Here is a 7,580-nt window from a genome sequence, read left to right on the forward strand (position 1 = left end):
GTGAGTTTGGGTAGGATGAGTGGTCCCCTGAGGGAGCCGCCGCTGGAGGATTTGATTGTGTCACCGCTGGGTATAGTGCCCAAGAAAGAAGTGGGTAAGTTTCGCGTGATACATCATTTATCTTTTCCGCCGGGGGAATCGGTGAATGATGGGATTCGGCCGGAAGCTTGCTCGGTGGTCTATACTTCCATCGATGCGGCGATTGCTTGGGTTCAGAAGTATGGACGGGGAGCGCTGTTGGCTAAGGCTGACATTGAAGCTGCCTTTCATTTGTTGCCAGTACATCCGCAGTGCTTGCGTCTGCTGGGATGTATATGGGAAGGGGCGTATTTTGTTGATCGTTGTTTACCCATGGGTTGTTCCATGTCCTGCGCGTTGTTTGAAAAGTTTAGCACTTTCCTAGAGTGGGTAGTGCGGTCCGTGGCGGAGGTGGATTCGATCATTCACTATTTGGATGATTTTTTGGTGATTGGTCCAGCCGGAAGTTCGGTGTGCAGGGTCTTGTTAGCCACGTTGCAGCATGTGGCTGCAGTCGGGGTTTCATTGGCGGAAGGGAAGACGGAGGGACCCAGGACAGTGTTGACGTTTTTAGGTATAGAATTGGACACGCTGGCCATGGAGAGCCGGTTGCCGCGGGAAAAACTGGTGGACCTGCAGGGGGAGGTGGCTTGGGCTTGTTGTAGGTGTAAGATGCGCTTGCAGGAGGTGCAATCCTTGCTGGGGGAGCTTATTTTCGCATACCGGGTTATTAGGATGGGTAGGATTTTCTGCAGGCGTTTGGCGGCTACGGCAGGGGTGAAGGCGCCGTCCCATTTTGTTAGGTTGTCTAAAGAAGTGAGAGCTGACCTTGGGGTTTTGAAGGAGTTTTTGGATTCATTCAATGGTAGGGCCCTTTGGTTGCATGGACCGGTAGAGGCGGTGGCTCTGGAGCTGTTTACGGACGCAGCGGGAGCTGCAGGCTTTGTGGCATACTTGGGGGGACCATGGTGTGTGGGGGTCTGGCCGGAAATCTGGGTGGCAGAGGGTTTGGTGCGGGACTTGGTAGTGTTGGAATTGTTCCCTATAGTTGTAGCGCTTGAGTTATGGGGGGAGGGGAGTTGGCCAATAAGAAAGTTAGGTTTCACGGCAACAATTTGGGGGTGGTGCAGGCGGTGAATAAGTTTTCAGTGTCTTCAGTGCCCGCGATTAGATTGATGCGGCATTTGGTGTTCAGATGTATGCAGCATAATATTTTTGTATTTGCACGGCACATTCCAGGGGTTCGCAGTGTTATTGCTGATGCTTTGTCTCGTTTACAGTGGGACAGATTTCGTGAGTTGGCGCCAGAGGCGGAGCCCTACGGTCACCAATGTCCGGTTCATTTGTGGGGGATTGCTCTGGGATCATAAGAGATTTGATTCAGCGGTCGGTGAGTGCGGGCACTTGGAGGGCTTATGCGGCGGTGTGGAAGGAATGGGAGGCCTTGTGGGGCCAACTGGGGTTGGGTGGCAAGGTGGGTGACGCGTTGCATGTGCTATTGTATTGGTTAGCCAGTTAATTTTCAAAAGGTGTATCGGTGGCAGCGATTAATCGATTGATGGCGGGGATGGCCTTATGGTTCAAGTGGCGGGGTGGCGGGACGTGACCAAGGACTTTATTGTGAGGCAGGTGGCCAGATGGGGCTTGGGGGAGGAGGTCATTAAGAAGATTGGGAGATGGGAATCCAATAGGTTTCGTTTGTACGTTAGGCCCCATTTGTTGTAAGGGGTCATAGTGTTGGGGGTGTTATGGAAGGGCGTGGGTGTGTGTGGAGGGGGTGCAACAGGGCAAAGCAAGGGAATATTTGTTGTTTTATTTGTTTGTCTTTCAGGTTCTAGAAGCTGTTTGGTGTGGATAGTCAGGCACTCTTACGTCTGGTGGGGTGTAAAGAGAGTGGGGATCCGGCCAGATGGTCAGCAGCTGGTCTTTTCACGGGCAGAGGCGTTGATCCGTTGGATCGGATTGCGGGGTATGCTGTGGAGCAGGATGGTCCCAGAGATTAGACGATGTGCAGCGCTGCATTAAGCGCCGGACTTTGTGGTGATGCATGCCGGAGGGAACGATCTGGGTAAGAGGGCCATGAAAGGCTTGGTTAGGGATGTGAGGTTGGATGTTTTGCGTTTAAAGTTAAAATTCCCTGGGATGGTTTTTGTCTGGTCAGACATGGTGGCAAAGTCGGTTTGAAGGGGGGCGAGGTTCGTTGTCAGTAATAATAAGGCCAGGATTAAGGATAACAAGGAGGTTGGTAGGTTCGTGGCTAGAAATGGGGGTGTGGTGGTAAGGCATAGAGAGCTTGAGGAGGATACAGGGCGTTTTTTGAGACTGGATGGTGTGCACTTGAATGATGTGGGAAAAGATTTGTGGTGTCTAGGTTTGCAGGATGGGATACAGAGAGCAATCCGGGTGTGGAGGGGCATGCGGGTGTGAGGGGTCCCACCCGTATGCTGTGGCGGTTGAGGTTTGGTGGAAGGTAAGAGTTCTGGGTTAATTAAGGTTGGGGGGGGGCACCCAAGGTGGTGGCGTAACCCCCCCTCTTGTAAGTGGAACGGTGGAGGCCCCTGAGGTGGTGCTGTGCTGCTAGGGGGCCTGGTTGGATTGGTGTTTTGGTTATTATGGAAATGTGGTGGCGTGGTGGACTTTACCTTCCGGACCTGCAATCTAGTTGTTCGGTAAAATGGTTTTGGTGAAGAAAGGTGTAAGTGAGAGGTATAGGTTGGTTAGTTAGAAAGGGTTAATGTTAAGGTTGTCATTAAAATGTTATGTAAATGTTATTTAAATGTTATTTAAAGGTTATTTATTGGTTTGGGGGTTATTTGTTAAATATGTTGGAATATTTATTTATGTTAATTTATGTTAATTATTGGACAATTTGTTATGTAAATAAACAGCTGCTTGACAGCCATTTTAAAACGCATTCAGTATGGAGTTTTTATTGTAGGTATAGGGATATTTAAATTAGTGGGGCTGTCAAGGAGGAACGTGAATTGGTAAGTGCAGGTTGGGGGGGAGAAAGAGTTGGAAGGCAAGGTACGAGGTACCCCAGTCAAGCTGATTGGTATATTCTCGTTATATAGGTTTCTTTTTCTAACACAGAACTAATATTCTTCTTTTGTTTCATCTCAGTGATATTATGATCTTCTTACAGCTACAGTACTTTTAGCCACATTATGAGTGGGCTAAAAGTTATCACCCTGCCTGGCTTTATCATTGTGATCATGATTTTATAATGTATGTACGAATGGCCACTGGTCGTCTTTATAAGGGTTTAAAAGGTGACAATATAGGAGAACAAATAAAGCAAAATGTCAGAAATTTAAAGCCTGCTGATCCCACCCCGATCCTGGTCCAATTTGTACCATACCACCCCACCTCCCTTCTTCTTCCAAGAGCAGGCTGAACTCCGAGAGCCACCATCTTCTTCCATCTTCTTGTGATGTCACCTGATCTTGCACTGCACAGACACGAGTTTAGGTGGCACGATTTCCTTTAACTGTAAAAAAAGTGTCGATCTCATTTACAATAAACACTGAACCCACTTAACGCTAACCTTATACCAAAGTTGTGGGATGCAGGTTTTATTAAGAAAGCTAATGTTCCTCTATTACTCACCCACCGTGCTTATTTATTTTCTGTGTCTCTGTGTGCATGGAATGCCAACTTTTAGTAGAGACAGCTCTTTACTTCCTCGTGTCTGAACCTGTAGCAAGATGAACAGTGAGCATTACATTTTTGATATCACCGAAAATCATTTAAAATTTCCTGAGACAATAAGATGCATCAGTGACTTTCAAATCACACTGCAGACTTAAAAATATAGGAATGTAGGCACTGGAGTGCATAAGTATCTTTACATATCAGAAAGTGCATTGATGCTTCTAAAGAGGTAAGACTACCAGTACCAAAAAAAATACTTTTTTATTTGCCATTTCTTGATGTTTCCCAATAAGACCACAAAATTTTTTTAGGGTCATCTAAAATACTAAAGAGCAAAGATCTAGCAAGGATCTGTCTTTTCACCCCCACCCCTTCCCTATGTAAATTACCACCCCCTAGCATTTGCAACATTCCAGTATGTTCCACCTTCTAAAGATTCAGTACCCTCTGGAGTTCACTCCTAACCTTCCTCTAAAGTCAACCTATCTCTCATCCATTGTACCTATCTTCTTGCTCAGGTCAGGTGTTCCTTTCTTTTACCAGCACTGAGCACAACAAGAAACGTGGTAATTTATTATTCCAGGTAATATCTGGTTCCCAGCAGAGGAACATTAGTTTTAAATATAGAATATTTCCTCTTTAAAGCTGGTTTTGGGGGGACTGGCCGAGCACCAAGGGCCCCCACCTTTACCATTACCCTAATTGAAAAGGGGTACAAGAAGCTGGAATGATGTGCTTTTGAGCCTCTAACTTCATAAATGCTCAGTGCCTGACTTTCTCTTTACAAGTAGAACTTTTTGGCCCTTAATGGGGTTGTTTTAAGGATGTTTTGACTTTGAGTTTAGCACCTGAATAAACAAAGCCAGCATTTCCAGTTACTAATGCTGAAAGACAATGTATAGAGTGATGTGACCTGTACAGAATGTGCTAACAAACAGATTATATCTCCATTCTTCAGTGTATTTAATTCTAATTTGATTTTTAAAAGCAACTTTGAGCACTTTTATACAGTAGAACAAGTCTACATGTGCAATACCAGTGTAAAGGCACCCGTACCACTACTGATAGTTTAATGATTTTATTTACAAGCTGCGCAACAACTGTTGTATATGATAAAGACACTTCCTGTCCGTGCCATGAGTTGTCAGCAAAGGCATCGATGGAGGGCAGAAGGTGCAGCTCTACAGTAATATATATAAGCATAGAAAGTTTTGTAAAGGAGACCAAGTTTTTCTCTAGTGAACTTTAGTATCTTTTGTAGGTTTGCTCCCCAATCTTTTGTCAGGACAATGAAAAGAAAAGCTGCAAACTAATAAGCTTATGCCTATGTCACTCTGCTCTCTCTTTCCCCTTTTTACTTCTGCATGACTGACTGGATCTTTTTACTGCTCCTATCTTCTCCAGAGTTCTGTTATACTGGGGCTGCAAGGGGATACCATTGGATACCATGTCAAAATTAGGTACTTATGCTGCCTACAATTAGAAAAAAGGTGACAGATGGTGGTAAGTCCTCCCTATTTATTCATTTCCAATAAGGCCCTAAACATTTTATTTTGTATGATTTAAAAGGTCACCAGAAGAGATAGAATAATGGTTTTATAGGTTTAATTTTGTTTTTAAGGCTGTGGGGTAAAGTTTAAAAGTTAAGTTAAATTATGATATCTTGATATTAAGATATGTCTGGCATGACATACAGTAAGATCGTGTATTGGGTAAAAAGTTAGTGGTCTTTTAGACTGGTGGTATAAATCAATCAGTTGGTATCTCCTGGCTACACTGCAAACTATTGTTGTGGGGCCAGAAAAAGCAAATTGGACAACAACGTTTGCCCGATACCATGGCCACTGTGCAAATCTTTAAAAAAATTAAGATTGTTAGAGAATGTTAAGTTATTGTTTTACATACAGGTTTATATTTGTTACCGCATTGTTTGTGCCAACTCAGTTCTTATGTGTAAAGGTCTTATTTTATTTCTGTAAATTGTATATTTGATCTGTTCAAATTTCCTTGCTATATGTTGTTGTATATATTGTGTTCCTTTCCTTTTTTTATGTTCACATTTTATTGTCTTTATTTGAGAATTCCCAATAGAAAAAATAATACATGTGCAGCAAAAAAGCAACATGCCGCTTTTGGGAACTGTGCTACTTACAGCCTTGTGTAAACAATGATTCCCAGTCTCTCCTATTCACTTGAATCAGAGAGGCTGGGACTGGAGTACACAATGGGTTTGAAATGGCCCATATTCTACCTTTCTAATGTAATCTGCTTGTGGGTTCCAGCTCTAAAAGTTCTGATATCCACAATGACATTTCACATAACCAAAACAAAGTGAAATAGGAAGTGCCCTTCGATAATATTGACAGTCAATAAACATTACAGCATTTACAAGCTACCCAACATCTGCTGTACTTCTCTATTACCCATTTACAAAATAAAGGTCACTGACATCTGAAGAGTCAGTTCTGAAAGTCCTGGGACCAGAACTTGTATATCAGGATAAGATTACAATTAGCAAAACAGGAGTTATGCTGATAAAAAGGTGAAATCAGTCCTGTGTGTAGCCAGAGCTGCTGTGGTAAGGAATGGTATAGACAAAAGGGGCATTGGGCAAAGCATTTAAGTTCTCTGTGCCTTTAGGATCTTTGGAAAAGTGAAACCCCTGGTCAGTTGCCCGGTTTGTCCCTACTAAAACCATCCCAAGCAGTGACTAAAGTTGGCACCCAGTGGATAAGTTTCCAGGTCAAGACAATTATATCTAAATATGGGCTGTTGTACCCAAGTCAGAGCTGTTGTGTTAGCTCCTGCTACTAGAACAGAATCACTATTGGAACAAAAGAAGTCAATGAGTATCAAGTGTATCCTGGCTTGGTGTACTAAGACTGACTACATTAGTTAAAAATGGATCCTTAACCAGGAACAGGAGGTGAGCACCTGTCACACCGTTTCCCTGGAAATAAGACATACCCTGAAAATAAGCCCTAGCATGATTTTTCCATATTTTTGAGGATGCTCGAAATATAAGCCCTATACCGACAATAATCTACAAAATATAAATACATTGACAAGAGGTGCTCATTTAAGGAAAACGCTTTTGCTAGACATGAGAAATTGGGGCCAATGGTTCTAAAGGAAATGGAGTCAAGAAATTCAAGATGGAATTCAGAGTTTGGAGAGTTATGATAATGTTACAGAAGATGATGACATGACTGTATTTGAATAAATGTTAATTTTTGTTCCTGAATATCAAAAAAATCATGATGGATTTCAGGGTTTGGAAAGTTATTATGATGTTCCATGACGTTGTTCATGAAAAAATTGACATCCCCTAAAAATAAGCCCAAGCGCATTTTTTGGAGTAAAAATTAATATAATACACTGTCCTATTTTTGGGGAAAAGAGTAGGAATCAATAGGTTGTTGTTTGAGATGGAATAAACCTTCCCAACCCTTATTTTATACCTCCCAACGTTTGTGGGACAAAGGCAGAGCCAGCAGCATTCTTCAAGCGTCACCACAAATGTTGGGTGTGATCCAGTGTAGGAAACAAAGTTTATTAAAAAACAAACATAGTTTACAACATTTTAAAAAGATAGGTTTTTTTTGTTGGTCAGAAAGATGAGACATTCAAATGGAAATTGCTGCAACTTCCTAAAAGTGACACAATTCACAGAAACATCTGCTTCATAAGATGTTACAGTGAAATGCACAACATTTTCATAAGCTGCTGCAATTTAGCCTCTGATTACCTTAGCCTTTCTGGTGGGCATATAAAGCGCCTTCCCTTTAAAACTGTTACAAACTATGATTTGCTTGTCCTTTAACCTCCTTGCAGTTAAGCCCGACCTTCGCTCGGGCAAAAAAAAACTGCAAGGATGGTTAAGCCCGAGATTTTGTACATCCTTACTT

General features: G+C 42.8%; 1 protein-coding gene across 1 annotated transcript in view; it reads left to right on the plus strand.

Annotated features, from left to right (window-relative positions):
- Positions 1-7,580, plus strand: part of LOC140322310 (NACHT, LRR and PYD domains-containing protein 3-like) — a 32,599-nt gene that overhangs the window by 2,728 nt on the left and 22,291 nt on the right. Inside the window, exons 2-3 of the mRNA XM_072398889.1 lie at positions 1,850-2,086; positions 5,077-5,175. The gene's annotated coding sequence lies outside the window, so the exon portion shown is untranslated. The remainder of the gene's footprint in view (positions 1-1,849; positions 2,087-5,076; positions 5,176-7,580) is intronic.

This window comes from Pyxicephalus adspersus, chromosome 2 (assembly GCF_032062135.1).
Source record: "Pyxicephalus adspersus chromosome 2, UCB_Pads_2.0, whole genome shotgun sequence".
Lineage (NCBI taxonomy): Eukaryota > Metazoa > Chordata > Amphibia > Anura > Pyxicephalidae > Pyxicephalus > Pyxicephalus adspersus.